This window comes from Acinonyx jubatus, chromosome A3 (genome assembly GCF_027475565.1).
Source record: "Acinonyx jubatus isolate Ajub_Pintada_27869175 chromosome A3, VMU_Ajub_asm_v1.0, whole genome shotgun sequence".
Classification (NCBI taxonomy): domain Eukaryota; kingdom Metazoa; phylum Chordata; class Mammalia; order Carnivora; family Felidae; genus Acinonyx; species Acinonyx jubatus.
In genome coordinates this window covers 15,915,121-15,931,561 of record NC_069388.1, presented here as the reverse complement: position 1 = coordinate 15,931,561, position 16,441 = coordinate 15,915,121, and the positions used below count along the sequence as shown (strand labels likewise).

The 16,441-nt window shown below is 45.3% G+C and overlaps 1 protein-coding gene across 4 annotated transcripts in view; it reads left to right on the top strand.

The window, feature by feature from the left end:
* Positions 1-36: 36 nt before the first annotated feature.
* Positions 37-16,441, top strand: part of GDAP1L1 (ganglioside induced differentiation associated protein 1 like 1) — a 48,781-nt gene continuing 32,376 nt past the window's right edge. The window contains exons 1-2 of one of the 4 annotated variants that reach the window (XM_053199919.1): positions 37-424; positions 10,235-10,369. The gene's annotated coding sequence lies outside the window, so the exon portion shown is untranslated. Of the gene's footprint in view, positions 425-9,728; positions 10,370-16,441 lie in introns of those variants that run through there. The other 3 variants (XM_053199920.1, XM_027070156.2, XM_015065402.3) reach the window with 3 other exon arrangements.

The following is a 16,441-nucleotide window of genomic DNA, read 5'->3' as shown; positions in this document are numbered from 1 at the left end:
GCGGAGCCTAGCCTCTCAAACACCTCGCACCCGCCCCTCTCGGAAGCACGTGCATCTTACGTCATTTCCTGTTATTCTCTTCTCTGATTCCTCGGTCCTAGGAGGATTCGCTGGGGACCGCGTTTGGGGCGTGCCCGCTTCCTCCTCTGTCAGGTGAGTGAGTAGGCGCTGTTCTTCGCTGTCGCCCAGCAGCCTCACTTCCCGGGGTCTCCTTGCGCTTGGTGCTCGCCTTGGAGTCACGAAGGCAACGGAAATTCCGGTGCCTGAACCAGGGTGGGGAATCTTCGCGGCACCGGAGCCCCGCTGAGCTCTTGGCCTGAGTCTCCTTGGTGCTAAGGAACCGGACCGCCTGCGACATCTCCAGAGCTCGGACGATAGCCCTCGTGCCCTGGACATCTTTCAAGGCCTGCAGAGATGAGGGGAGGTATCAGACACGGCCAGGGCTATGGATGTGAGGCTGGAATTGGAATGGCTCTCGTGCCCCTGTTGTTTGACTTGAGACATCTGCTTTTACCTGGTTGGGCCTCGGTTTCTCCAACTGTTAAGTGAGGAGGAAGTTAGACTATATATCAGCGAATCTCTCTGTCTCTCCCTCTCTCCCTCTCTCCCTCTCTCCCTCTCTCCCTCTCTCCCTCTCCCCCTCTCCCCCCCCCCGTCCCCCTCTCTCCCCCCCCTCTCTCCCCCTCCCTCTTTCTCTCCCTCTTTTTCAGGCATGGACTCCTTTAAAAATCTACTGAGAACTCGACAGAGAAATGCACACATACACACACACACAGACACTAAATTTTGCAAAAAGGTTTATAGGGCATTCACCCAAGTAAGTGATTTTTCAGGGATCTTTCCATTTGTATGACTCTGACAGTTGCTCAAATGAAAGGCAGAGAAGGGGTGATGTGTGCAACAGTTGCAACCACCCCCCCCCCCCGGCCACCCCCCACCACCACCACCACCGGGACTGGTTACACTGAAGCAGCTGTGCCTCTCTCATCACTCGCCATGGAACGGTTCCACGTCTGTATTTCCCTGGGCTTTGTGGAAAATATCGCTTTCCTGTATAAAATTGGCTAGAATTGGTTAGAATTGGTTGTGGCCCAGCACTAGGGTGAGGGTTGTTACCTGAACCAAAATGGGACCCTTCCACCCCCACCCACTGATCCTTAGGTATAGTCACCTAACTAGAGAGGCTGTGAGAAGTAGTTCGGTCTGTCCAGCTTAACCACAGCCAGATTTTGGAATGCCTGATCCACGTCTAGGAATTGAATCGACAGGTCATTGTACAAGGTTGTTGAGCATAAAGTGTGTAGTGGGCCTTGGGTATAACATTTTAAATTCTCCTTGTTCATACCAAAGGTTTAATAATTGACAGGGGATGAAAAAACTTGCTAACTGTAAAGTTCCAACATCAGGTCTAATGATGCTGATAATAATGGCTCCCCTCTACCATGCAGCAGCTATGTGCATATTCTCTCATTTAATATTCCTGGGATTTTATCCATCTTACAGATGAGGATGCCTGGGACTCAGATCACTTGTTCTAGCTCCCCTTGTCCTGTCACCCAGTGCTAGAAGTAACTGAGTCAGGATTTAATATGTCTCAAAAGACTGTATACTGCTGCCCCTTTTTCAACATCTCTTAGGAAAGAAGAAAGGAGAGGGAAATGTGGTGCATTTTTTTCTCAGAAGTTGTGAGGTGAGTTGCATCAAGGCTAAATATGTGGTATTAAGCTATCATACTTGAGGACAAGAACTGTGTCTAGGTCAGTAATGAATCTCCAAAGCCAAACACAATTCCTGAGGTTAGTATGTGCTAAATACAATTTTGGTGAATTCTTCCTTCTACCTTAGTTCCATCCATTATGGCATTAAATACTAACAACCAAAAAAGTTTTAAACGCTTCATGTAAGCATAGCTCCATCATAAAGTCAGATGCTTTCTGAGAATGTGGCTCATTACTCAGGGAGTATTTGGAAGGTGAGAGCCTCTTGGGAATACCAAAGTCTATTAACTCACACCACTTGCTATGGCCTGAGATCTAAGTCATTACATACAGGCCTGACTCATTGTGTGGTACCTCATGACCGAATGAGAGAAGCTACGAAACATGTGATCAAGGAAACAAAAAGCCAGATATGCCTCCTGTTTTAGCAACACAGGGTCTTTCTAGCCATGGAGAAACCTCTGAGCTTATTTGCAGACTTTATATGTATTTAAGAAATTGACTTGGTATTAATGTAATGCACATAGCAATGTCATTTAATCAGAAAGCTATAGCAGCTATAAAATTCCTTTAGCAGTACTTCTTATTTCATGTATCTTCTAACTGATTGAATAGAGGAGACTTAATTTCATCAAATTATACTGCAAAAACAATCTGTCTACATAGGAAGATAGCTTTCAATTCTAAAAAATAACTTTGGGGGTGCCTGGATGGCTCAGTCTGCTAAGCATCCAACTCTTGATTTTGGCTCAGGTCATGATCTCATGGTCATGATAGCCTGCTTAAGATTCTCCCCCACTCTCTCTTCTTCTCTCTCTGCCTATCCCTGCGTGTGCATGCACTTCCTCTCAGATAGATAAATAAATAAATAAATAAATAAATAAATAAATAAATAAATAAATAAATGACTTTGGAGAAGGCAAGTTCAAATCCTTAAAAAAATTATTTTCTTAACAACGTGGCTGCCATCCTACCAGTTGGTAATCTGGAATCAGGGTCTTAAACATTTTTTTTTAATTTTTTTTAATGTTTATTTATTTTAGAGGCAGAGAGAGCACAAGTGGGGGAGGGGCAGAGAGAGAGGGAGACACAGAATCTGAAGCAGGCTCCAGGCTCTGAGCTGTCAGAACAGAGCCCAATGCGGGGCTCGAACCCACGAACCGTGAGGTCATGACCTGAGCTGAAGTCGGACGCTCAGCCGACTGAGCCACCCAGGCGCCCTGGTCTTAAACATTTTAAAGCTCAAATAAGTTTATTTGTTCCTTACCTTGATGTAATTTTTAAGATGACTTTGGAGTAGATGATGGTGATGATAATGATCATATGTATTCTGATTTACAAGGACGGTTTCACTTAAACTTCATAATCAATTTGCAAAGCAGTTGCTATTTGTTTCCGCATTTTACAGCTGAGGAAACTTAACGATCAGAGCAGTTAGATAATTTGTCCAAGGTTACACAGCTTGTAAGTGGTAGAATTGTGATTCAAATCTAGGCCACCTGACTGTACACCCAACTTACTGATCACTGAGTTACGCCACTTTTCTTAGCCTCAACCCATCTCCCCTTTATACACCCTAAGTAGATCAGGCATACTTACCTTCACCTAGAAAATACACTGGGCTTGAGGAAATTGGCTGCCCAAGGTCTGGGACTGTGCCAGCTACAGTTGACTTGCCTGTCCTTGAACTCACCAGGCACATTTCCCTCTTAAGTGTTTTGTATTTGATGTTCCCTCTGCTTGGAACGTGGTTTACCCATAACTTTTTTCTTCATTCAAGTCTCTGCTCATATTAGTTCCCCAGCAGGACTTTCTTGGCTACCCCAGAATGCCTCTTCATTTGTATCCCTTCAGCTGGCTTTATTTTTCATTATAGCACCTAACACCTCCTGACGATATATATTCATTACCACTCCCCTCACTACAATAGAAGGGACCTGAGAACAGAGACTTTGTCTCTTTTGTTTATCACTACTTTTGTCATTGAATCTAAGATGATCATTCCCACAGTTTAGCACTCTAAAAATCTGGATGTGTCTTATAATTGACAGTTGTGACCTGATAGCATTTGGTTTTTTTCTTAATTATACCTACAAAAGATAGTGAGGGTTTAAAATGACGGTGTCTTAGAGTTGATGAAAATACAGTGTATTCTCAGGGCCCAAACTCTTGCCTGGCACAGAGTTGGCACGCAGTAATTACTGGTCAAGTGAAATCATTGACTGCTCACTATGTGTCAGAAACTATTTAAATATTTTTAATCTCCCCCATCATGCTGTTATGAAATATTTCTGTTACCAAAGCAACTTGGTAGTGGGTAGTAAACATGTGGTGTCATTTTGGAAGTCTGGGAAAGAGAGCTGCATCCTGGTCTCTGCTGTGGGACTGCAGTGTGTACGTTTCCTTGTTTGTCCTCTGTCCCCACTCTTCTTTCACAGACTTTAGTGACTGCCTGCTGCTTGCCCAGTGCTGTGTGTAAGCAGAGGCACAGGGTGCTGCGTGGGCACCCAGAAGGGTTGCCTAGCCTGGTCTGGAGGTGCAGAGGGATGTCTCCAGGCTTCCTGGAGGAAGTTCTGTCTAAACTGGGTTCTGAAAGGCAGGCATTGACCTCGAATGTGAGAAGGGACTGGGATGAGAACGGAGAGCATCCAAGCCAACTCCAGGAGAGAATCGTGTTAAATAGCTTGCATTTTGTCCTTAAGCAAAGAAGTGATGTGCCAATGAGCCTATATATCACTCTGGCAGCCTCTTAGAAAGCAGATGAGGAAGGAGGGGGATGTAAGGCCAGTTTGAAGACATTTGAAATAATGTAAATGAAGGCCAGAACTGGAACAATGGCTAAAGCGGGAAGAAACATCTAAGGAGCCCTGGCATTTAAAATTAGCGCACTTGGCTGGGTATGCTGGTCAGAGAGCCGTCTGGCCTGAGTGAATGAGTGGCCAGTAGGTGGCACCATTCACCAGGGAGGTAGATCCATGAGGTCCGTAAGCTTGGGGAATGGGTGAATTTTGTTTTGGGCATAAGGGGTTTAATGTGCAGATCGAAAGCAGACCCATAACCAAGGGTCTTCATCTTAGAGGCCATGTCAAAGGGTTTATTTTCAGAATCGTGGAGACTATGGAAGAGAAGAGAAAGGACCACTTTATTTTAGAATGGTTACTCTGGTTTCAGCCTGAATGTCACAGTGATCCCATCCTGAGTTGGCAGTGATCTAAAGAGCAGGTGGCTATAAGAATGGAGAGCATGTTAGCAGATTGAAAGTTGTATACATTAGGCTTTGGTGAGAGATTAAATGTGAGCAAAAGTGGACAATGAAAAGCTGCTTTCTGGATTGAGCCACTGAATGGGTATTATTGCCTATTTCTAATGTAATCCTACTGAATCCATTTGACGGGGAACAGATGAAAAACGATATTTAGATGGAGGATAATAATAAAAGCTAGTACTTTTACAGTCTGCAAACCCCGTCTGATCCTCCCAACAATCTTACGAGATTACCTTTATCATCTTCATTTTCCAGATGAGGAAACTGAAAGCAAAGTACAGTAACTTGCCTGAGGTCACACAGTTAGTACGTGCTGAGCTAGAATTTGAACCCAGGCAGTCTGGCTAAAAGTCTACTCTCACCACCTGACTGGAGTGAGATGCCTCTACATGAGGAGCTCCCTTTAGTCACACTGAACTTGAGAGATCTTGGGGCAGCCCTGTGGAGACCTGGGTTGGGGTGGAGACAGCCTGGACCTTGTGTTCTGAGTTTTGGATCCTGGCAATGTATTACTTAGGCAAAATAACAACCAAAAATGTAAAGAGCCCCTGCTCCAAGGCTGTTGAGCTAAGCATTTATTTAGGCGTTCATACTTTACCGCATCTGCCAATTGACTAGGCAATGGCAGGTGAGTTTTTTAACTTAAATCTTGATAAGTCTTCAACTTATTCTACATTTGAACTGTTGGGTTATGGTTTCCTGGCTCCAAGAATTCTTTCCTTGCCCTGCATGGTCTCTTAACCAATCTTCCCTCTCAGGCATTGATGCATAGCTATAATTTGTCAAAATATTTCTTCATTCTCTGCTTATACTTTCATGAACATCTAGTTCTGCCTGAGGGAAAAAGAAACAGTTTCACTAGAAGGGTGCACCTGTGTCCTGAGAAGCTTTGGATATGAGGTCTGTTTCTGTCTGGGCCCGTCTCTAGAGCCATGCCTTCCCCTTTTCTCTAAGACCGGTCCCTACTCTGACACCACTTTGCTTCCCATCTTGCCCCCGTTCTCAGGAGACTCACTCCATTTTTCCATACGTGCAAACACATACCGTGTCTTCCCCCATCCTTTAAAAAACAAAATCACTGGGAAAAAACCCACAAAACCCAAGCCCACAAAGCCCCCTACTACTCAGATCCCCCCTAAGGCTCCTGTCCTATTCTCCCCCTTAGAACCATAGTCAGTATCCCTACTTCTTCAGTTCTCTCTCTCTTCAGCCCACTGCAGCCCAACTTCCATCCCTACTGAAACACTTCTTGCCAAGGTCATGAGTAACTTTCTTCTTGCCGAAACTAGTGTCTCTTTCTCAGTTTTTAATGTTGCTTGAGTTCTGAACATTGTCTGACACTAGTCATGACCTCCCTCTTAACTCCATTTCCCTTCTAGCTTGTGTGGCCCTGCACCCAGGGCCATGCTCTTAGCTGCTCCTCCTCTGTCCAGCTGCTGGTCCTCAAGGGCCTCGCCCTGCCATCCTTCCCATCTCACATCCTTGTCATCCTGGGATGACGCTGTGACTCTCTTGGAGAGGCTACCAGAAAGCTCACTCTGCAAAAGGGAGTGCTGAACAACCAGGCTTTCTCAGACTGGAGACCAGAGCTTCTCCAGATGCCAGGAGTTCACAGGCAGCCATTCAGAGTGATTTGGTCCCACACATTTTTCATTCTTCTGTGTCCCCCTGTACAGTAGTCGGGTTCCTCTTTTGGCCCCTTAGCAGCATCACATTTTGCCTGCTGCTCCTTGGGTGTGAAACCACACAACTTCGTGTTTCATGCAGTGTCACCTTGCTCAGACTTCCATCCTCCCCCAGTCCTGGGGGGCTTCCCTCCCTTCTGGTTCATACACAGTTTTGCACAAACATGCAGTATTTTAGAGTTTTCTTCCCTCCCTCTTCTCCTTCCGTCCCCCCCCCCCCCCCCCCCCCCCCCCGCCACACACACACAGAGTATCATCTGGGCAGGAGAAGGGGGCAGCAGATGAGCTTTGTGGTTCAGATGCGTTCCCTCCCCTTTGCTGGTCTCCGCTGCCATGTGGCTGCCCTAGGCTTGTCCCTAGGCATTATGGATTCTGGTGGGGCCCACCAAGATGGGGCTGGCCTGATTTCGTTTCTGAGCAAAATCATGGAAAGTGCTAGTGTTTGTAGTCATGAGGTCCTCGTGTGCCGCAGTTCTCACAACTTGTCTCCTGACCTTTCCTCGTCTGCTCTGCACGGCACTGGGACAGGTGTGCACTTCCAAGTCACTCACATGGCACACTGGTGAAGGGGAAGGGAGAACTGAGAACTGCTCTTGTCCACCACATCCTCTCCTGGGGCTACTTGTGTAGCCTGGGTGCCAACCTGGTGCCACGACCCGGCCAGCGTGGGTCTTCTCTGAGCGGCCCATGCTTGCCCCTCGGCTGTGCTCAGAGAATGGGGCACCAGTGTCCTCCAAGGCTGTCTAGATGCTTCTAAGCCCCATGCAAGGGATCTGGCCTTAGAGAAAGGTGGACCAGAACACTTGTATCTGGTTCTTGTCCTCCTCCTCTTCCTCCTGAGCAAGCCTAGAAGGCCTTTTATGGGAACTTCTCTTTAATCTTAGTGTGTCACCTCCACACTGTAACTTCTAGAACGTCTATCCTCTCACCCTCAGTTTGTGCTCTTGATCTATAAAGAGTTCGGAAATTAAAAAACCCTTTTTCCTCCCCACAAAAGCCAGATTTTAAGACTCTTATCTCATTATGGACTCAAGAAAATGGAATTTCAGACTCAAAACCGAGCAATGGCTTCCCAAGCAGCGAAGGCCATTCACTAAATGGCTGGGGGCACTGCAGGCTTACTAGGAATCGTGAATTACCTGCAACAGAAGTACAGGTTTTGACCTCAAGAAAAGTTCTCCTTTAGCTTGATAGATGTGCCCACTTCTTGGATAGCCAGGCACTTTGATTGCCAATCTCACCAGCACTACAGAGAACAGGTAGGGTACGTCTCCAAAGGAAAAGATGGGTTGTTGTTACCCAAAGAAAGGGATCGGGGGCAGGCGGACAGAGAGTATATGTACAGGGAATCTACACAGACAGCCAGAATAAATACATATGTCATTCTGAACTAAGGAGAAGGGAGCAGGAGCCTGGGACTTCAGAAGAAAGGAATGCGTTTCCCAGAGTGATAAAAAAAAAGTAGATGTTGGTAATTAGACGTTTGTCCTGCCATGCAGATGGGTCACTCAGATAAAGTTTATCTCTGCTAATAACCCATATTTTGGGAAAGATCCCCAATTTAGATTCTTTTGTATAGTTAAAAGGAGGGGCAAAAGTTTCTCTTGAGCTCACAGGGTCTCTGTTGCCTTCAGCTCACAGTAATCTTCATGTCAAAATGGCCATCTTGGGGCAACCTGCCCTTGGCCCCTGCACCCCTCACCACACTTCTGTGTCCCGTGTCCTGCTGGTTGTCTCCACATGGATGTTCCACAACGCCTAGTGAAATGAGATGTGTTCAGAATCTAACAGGTTATCTTTCCCGCTGAGCCTAGTCTTCTGGCCTTTCCTGATCCTTTCCCACTGTACTGGATCAAATTGGATCTGATTCACCACCTCCCATCCATCTGGCTCCTAAGTTATTTAATACCCTTTGTACTTTGGAAGTATTTTTAATGTATTTATATATTATTTTTTAATAAAGCATAATTTTCACAAAAGAAAAATGTACCTCTATAGAAAATTTGGAAAATATAAAGAAGAAAATTGTATGTCCTTCAGCCCCAGCACTTGGGGACGACCACTACGAGCATTTTTGTCATGGGGCTGCAGAGTGCCTAAGAGCCGGACCAGCTCTGTTCACACTCTGGCTTCACCACCCCCACCCCTGTGTGTGGCCCTGGACATGCTGCCCAAGCCCCTGTGCTTCCATGTACTTTTCTGAAAAATGGGGATAATGATAGTACCCACTTTAGAAGGCTTGGAGAGAGTTGAGTGAATAATGGGCTAGGACACTGCCTGACTCATAGTACCTCGTAGCTGCTATTATTAATATTACTGTTATTTTAAATGTATATATTTTAATTGTTGATAAACTGTATATACAGTTTAATATTCTGCTTCTTTTCATTATCTATTGTAAGCATTTTCCAGGTCACACATATTCCCCGGAAACATGACTTACATGACTGTATAATGGTCCATCACTTAAATACATTGATAATTTCCTCTGTAGTTGACCATTCCTCTATTTTTGGACAGTTGGTGTGTGTATGTTTGCTATAATAAAGAACTCTGATCTGAAAATCCTTGTTTATGTGTGTATGTACATATAAAAATGTTTGCGTTTGTGTCTGTATCTACATCTGACCATAAGCCTGATTATTTTCTTAGAATAGGATTTTACACCTGAAGAAGGTATGGGCTGTCTAAAGTCTCCAGTAATGTGCTTAGAAATTACATAAAGGCAAGGTTAGCAACCACTCACACACTCAGGGCCCTCCTCACTACACCCCCTCCAGCATGAGATGAGCTCCTTTAAGTCTGCCCATTGTTGCTGCCATATTCTTCACAAGGCTTTGCTGCATTTCACTGGGATGGTAGGAAATGGAATTTTGCCCCATGTGCTTCTGCATACCTTACTTTTTAGAATGTTAATAAATTGGGGTACCTGGGTGGCTCAGTAAGTTAAGCGTCTGACTTCGGCTCAGGTCATGATCTCGCGGTCCGTGAGTTCAAGCCCCGCGTTGGGCTCTGTGCTGACAGCTCAGAGCCTGGCGTCTGCTTTGGATTCCGTGTCTCCCTCTCTCTCTGCCCCTCCCCCTCTTGCACTCTTTCTCTCAAAAATAAACATTAAAAAATAAATCAACTAATATCTTTAAGAGCTTTATATTTTACAAAATGCATTCACAAATGTGATTGCTTTGAGTCTCAAAACAATTCTGGGAGTTAGGTACATTTATCTCCATTTTACAGATGAGGCCCAGAGAAGTGAAGCCACTAGTTGAACTGGTGAGTGACAGGGACAGATCTCAAACCGGCCTCTTCCTAAAAACTGACCTTTGCCTGCAGCAAAGGAGAGCCAGAAGGAGGAAGATGCCCTTGGGGGCAGGAATATGAGCTCTGCTGGAGTGGATTGAAGGGGCCACAAGTAGGAGCACTGGGACAGGGCAGACTTGTTGGGCCCATGGTTATGAGAGCCTGTGGCCAGACCTGCGCCTGTGACTTTGGAGTCTCTGGGACTGCTCCCTGGTATGGACCCTTGGGCAAATACTGCACTCCCTGAGCTTCAGTTTCCCCATTTGCAGGATGAAAATAACTACTCCTCTGCCAACTAGAAGAATTGCTTTGATGAACTGGTGCCGTGGTGCCTATGATGCTGCTGTGGGATCTTCAAAGTGCAGGGCACGAGGAGTCCTTTAAGCCAAGTTTACTTACTCCAGGTGAGGGCAGGTGGGACTCCAATGTGGGTTCCTTTCTTTCTCTCCTTTTTTCCTTTTCGACTTCTTATTTTTACCTTCGTTATTTTATAATGTCCTTGTAAAACGATGCAAGTGATTATGAGATTAAAAAAAAAACTTTTTTTTAATGTTTCACTTAATTTTTGAGATGGGCGGGGGGGAGAGGGGCAGAAAGAGAGGGAGACACAGAAACGAAGCAGGCTCCAGGCTTTGAGCTATCAGCACAGAGCCCAACGTGGGGCTCAAACCCACGAACCATGAGATCATGGCATGAGCCAAAATCCAACTTAACGGACTGAGCCACCCAGGTGCTCTGATTATGAGATATTCAAAGTAGAAATAGAAAACCCCAGGTACTCCCTCACCATCCCCCCCACCTAGGCCCCTCACCCCTACATCCTGCTCTGCAGAGAAATAGCCAGTTTGTGGTTTAGTGCACCTCCTTCCAGGCTTTAAAACCATATATCCATACATATTTTTATGCATATCTTTATATATATACATATATATGTATATATACGTGTATATATGTGTGTATATATATACATATATACACATATACATACACACACACACTTATTCATACAATTTTGTTCTTTAAATTTAAAAAAAATGTTCTCTACACTGTTCTGCACCTTGCTTTTTTCCCCTATAACAATTTTATCTTGAAGACCTCTATATCAGAGCTGCCTAATTCAGTTGTATGTCTGGGCATTTTGTAGATAGATAGATAGATAGATAGATAGATAGATAGATAGATAGATAGATAGATAGATATTTAACCAATTTCCTACCAATGTTATTTAGATCATTGCTAATTTTTAAAATATTACCAATAGTACTGTATTAACCATTAGTGCCATTAACCATTGTTACCATGAGTGCTTGATGGACAAGTTTGTGCCCCTGTAAATATATTTTGAAGGGTTATCCTTGTGATACACATTTTAATACCTGATAGGTATGTTAAACTGCCAGATTCCACTCCCACCGGTGGTGTTTGGGGTGTCCTTTTGTCTTCAGTGGCTCTGTTGGGGGAGAGGGTGATTTTGTACCCCTTCAGGGGACATTTGACAGGCATTGGAGACATTCTTTGTTGTCACAGTCTGGGAGGTAGTGCTGGATGCTACTGGTGTCTAGGGGACTGAGGCATCCAAGGATAAACAGGACAGCTCCCGCTGCAAAGAATTATGTCAGTAGTGCTGAGGTTAAAATACCCTGGCCTACACCTGTGCCAGTGCCGGATATTACCGGTTTTTTAAGCTGGCTATTTCTGATAGTTTGAAAAAATGATACCTTATTTTGTTTTGTACCTCTTAAAGAGAATGGAGTTATATTTACTGCTTATGTTATATATTATTTGAATTTGTTATGACGAATGTGTATTAACTTTGTAATTTTCTAGTAAAGCCACCGAAGATTTTTTAAGCAACACCCCTTTGATTATTACTATGCAATCTGTCCTTAAGATTTTGTCATGTAGGGGCACCTGGGTGGCTCAGTTGGTTAAATGTCCAACTCTTGATTTCAGTTCAGGTCATGATCTCACGGTTTGCGAGTTCGAGCCCCGTGTCAGGCTCTGCGCTGACGTGCAGAGCCTGCTTGGGATTCTCTCTATCCCTCTCTCTCTGCCCCTTCCCTTCTCCCTCATGCTCTCTCTTTATCAATAAACATTAAAAAAAAAAAGAGTCATGTAAGTGCCTGTTTGTCTTTCCCTGAGAAGGTATAGAAAGAATCCCTCAGTGTAGGCCTTGAGAACTTGTCAATGCTCACATCCTCTGGCCTTCAGAATTTCTCTACTGCACTTCCAAGGCACCTTCTCCCCATGAACACCCAGACCCAGGAGCCAAGTCCAAGAATTATATTAGCCCAGACATATTCTTTATCACAGACCAGGGCCCCAAAATGAAATGTATTCTGCAGCTGACTTCAGGACACCTAGAATACCCACCATGGACTCATCTGCCCAAATGCCAGGAGAAAAAAACAACAACAATAAAAAATCCTCATGCTTATTTCTCAGCTGTGAAACCTGAGATCCATTCACCCTGTGAATTGTCCAGCCTGTCACAGCTGAGCCAAGCCCGTGGTGCTTCTGCAGAGCCTGAAGCTGCTGGCATAGGTTCTGATGCAGCATGAATGCTTTCACCTTCCCTCTGCTGGGTCCTATCAAATGGAAAAGGAGTGGAGCCCAGTCCTAAGTGCTGCTCAGCATGTCAAGGACTCCTGGAGAAGTGCCGACACCTTTCACTTAGCTCAGAGAAGCCGGAGCCATCCTGGAGGAAGTGTGCGTGGACAACGTCTCAATAATCCCGGATACCCCCAAGAAAGTGTCCCACGTGGCAGAAATGGCACAGACTCGCCTGCAGCCTTTGAAGATCACCCAATAGCAGACTTTCAAAGTGGGAAGATCGCTCCTGGCCTAGTGCCAGGTCCAGGACTTCTGCCAGAAGTTCTGTGCCTTTGATCTGCAACCTGTTATGGTTATCCAGTAAGCAAACGCATATGCGGAGGCTGCCTGGTCTGATGGCTCTCTCTACTCTGAAAGCCACACAAGTCATGTCAGTGAAATGAAGCATCCAACCTGTGAGGCCAAGAATGCCTGGGACACCCCTGCATTGCTATCTTCATGAGAGAAAACATTTAGAGGTTCAACATGGGAAGGGAGGGGAGTGATCTATGAGAAAGAACACCCATCTGCAAATCAGGGGCTGAGTTCTGCTCTTATCTCATGTACCCTGGGACAGATAACTGTTTTTCTCTAAGGGCCTCAGCTTCCTTGTTAAGTGGTTATTGGAAGCATTCACTCTGTATTTCAATGTGCAATTTTCTCAAATAATAACATTGCCAACTAGATAAAGCTGGCTAAAATAAAGGAGAGATCTAAAATAGAGTTTAAAACCAGTCCAATATCTGCTGGTTGGTTTTTCTCATTCAAAAGTAATAGATGTTCAGAACAGAAAAAACAAAACAGAACAAAACAAAACAAAAAACCAAGATATGGCCAAGCACAAAGTAGTTCATAGAGAACATTGCCCTGGAGATCATGGTGTTGGCATCTTTCTGGGATCCTTCCAGATAAGAGGTTCTTAACTTGGATTGTTTGGATGGGCTTTGTGGGAAGAGAGCCCCTGAATGATTCAACAACCCCCTTTTGTGGTCCATTTAGGATATTTGAGTTGTTTTGCCATTACAAAGAATGCCATGCACATACAAGCTGGATGAAAAAGAATTAGCACTTAATTGAGAAAGCAAGCAGAAAAAATGGACAATGTGAACACCTGACAAAGGTGCTTTAAAGGGCACAAAAGGATGCCAAATTGTCCCACAGTGCACAGAAATGACCAATAAGAGACAAATAGATCAATGCTCACTTTAAGCCATTTACGTTTAAGTTAACACATACTTACTGGACAGGTGCTGCTGTATCTGTGCCAGGTGCTGTGGACTCTACAGGCAGCCCAGCCACTGACCTCACAGCTTTCAAACTGGTGGAGACCGACACGGAAATTATTTCATGCAGAAACCGTCATTTGTGTTTAAGCAAACTACCTTCATGCATGATTGGCACAGTAAAACCCTGAATCATTTTGTTCCCCAAGCTCTTCCGGACCCAGCCTCCCAGCCTCTGAGGGCCTGCGTGTTTCATGTTTCAGCCTTGAGGAGAGTTCTCCTTCCAGCTCACATCCAATCCAGAGCTTCCCTCCAGGTGCCCCTGAATGGAGGCCATTCAACATTTATTTGTCCTCTCCGAGAACAGGAAGTTTACTACCCTGGATTTGAACTCTACTCGTTTGAAACTTTTCCCTCTATTGAACTACACCCTCCCTCCCTGTAGGCTCCTCTGATTGGTCCCAGAACCTCACAAAACAAGTCTGCCTTTATCTCCAACCTGCAGGTCTAAAGAACTTTTAGATCTTCGGGGGAGGCACCCAATCCCATGGTCTGCCCCCAAGACGGTACCCAGCATCTGTGATGTCCTTCCCTGGCAGAATAGGCCTGCAAGTCCCCTGTTGATTCATCAAACCATGCGCATGCCCGGACTAAACAAAGTATCCATGAACAGATGGTCACGGCATGGGGGCAGCAAGGCCCAGACCTTTGAGGACAGATTATGCTAGTGACACTAGAAAACTTCCTGCAGCTTCAGGAGGGTGGATGGGGACAGAGAGAAGATGAGCCAGCCCTGATTGGAGGACCTAACTGGCTGTCCTCCCAAAAAGAGCCTGTGTGCCTGGAACAGTGCCTCCCACACTAATGTGTGTGCTAATCTCCTGGGGGTTTAATTCAGCAAGTCTGGCATAGAACCTGAGATTCTGCATTTTTTCCAAGCTCCCAGAGGTATGCTGATACTTCAGGGGATACTTTGAGAAGCAGAGCCCTAGGGCAGTGGTATCATAATACCCTGGAGGAGCTTTAAAAATACAGAAAGTTTGGCCTACCCCAAATTGACTGATTCAGTCTTCTGGTCCATTTATTGACAAGGTCTCAACCTAGACTGCACATTAGAATCATGTGAAGAGTTTTTAAAATGTTGATTCTCAGGGTAGAGACTCACTTGTCTTTCTCTCTCTCTCTCTCCCTCTCTCTCTCTCTCCCTCTCTCTCTCTCTCTCTCTCCCTCTCTCTCTGTCTCTGTCTCTGTCTCTGTCTCTTGCTGCTTTAGTTTGAAAACCTGACCGGCCTAATTTGTTGTGGGAGCAGAGGTTCCCAGCCCTAGCTGCACATCACCTGGGAGAATAATAAAATGTCAGTGTCAGGTCACCTCCCTGCAGACCCACTGAATCAGAATTTCTAGGGGTTAGAGCCAAGAGATGAGCATTCCACAAAGCTCCCTAGATGATTCTGAGGCGAAGTCCTGGTGTGGAGTCTGAGGGAAGAATATTCTGGGATTCCTGATACAGATACAGGTTACCACATGCTCCCCTGAACATTCAGGGACTTGAGTGTTTAACAAGTGCCATGGATGACTTTTGAAATGGCAACTTTGGGAAACACTGGGGTAGAGGAAAGATCCCTGGATCAGAGTCAGAAAGACCGTGCTCCTGGTTCGAGACTTCTCACAGGTCACAGGCTCATTTCCTCATCTGTAGAATGGAGGTGATGGTAATTGCATGGGGCAGAGATGGATAACTACCCCAGAGGTCTACATACGCAGTCTATAGGACAGTTTGTGTTGAAAACTGGCTGTCACGGGCTGTCACAGAGACTACATTTCCCAGCTCCCCTTTACATTTAGGTGAGGTGGCCACATGACTGAGTTCTGGCCAATGGAACAAGGGCATAAGTGAGGAGGGCTGCTACCCATAAAAACCTCCCACAATGTCCTCTGCTCTCTCTCTCCACTGTCTGCCCATTGGATATTAAATGCCCACTGGATAGCAATGCCTGGGTGATCTTGGAAGCCACATGGGAGGGTTAACAGAACTCTCTGCCCTTCTCCTAACTTGCTGCTAATTGGACCTCATGTGAGTGAAAAATAAACTAGTGTGTAAAGTCACTGTGATTTGGCAATCTATCTCTTAGAGTAGCTAGTGATTTGTTAACTAACATACTGCCCCTAGGATTGTGGCAAAAATGATCTCCTGCAGAGGCTGCAAACTGACAATGCGAGGGCTTGATCTAACCCACAAATATGTTTTGTTATTTCTGTGCCAGCCAGTGTTTTTGTTTTTGTTTTTTTCTCAACCATTTTAAAAGGAGAGATTTCATGTGATCATCTGGATCTCCAGGTTCCTGAAAACCTGGGATAGCTGGCAGCCATGTTGCAATCCACCGTGGGAGTAATTGGCTGGAACAAGGAGCAGCTGTGCACCAGGTGGAGCATGTGCCCTCCCAGCCCGCCATGTCTCCGTCACACCCTTAGGGCATTACTGGGACCCTGGTAGCTTCCTGAGTCAGCAGGCCCTGATGTAATAGATGCAGATATTAGATGCATTCGCTGTTAGGATTTTTTTTTAAGAAAAAAAATCTGTGTATTTATTTTGAGAGAGAGGGAGAGAGAGCATGTGCGCTTGAGTGGGAGAGGGGCGGAGAGAGACTCCCAAGTAGGCTT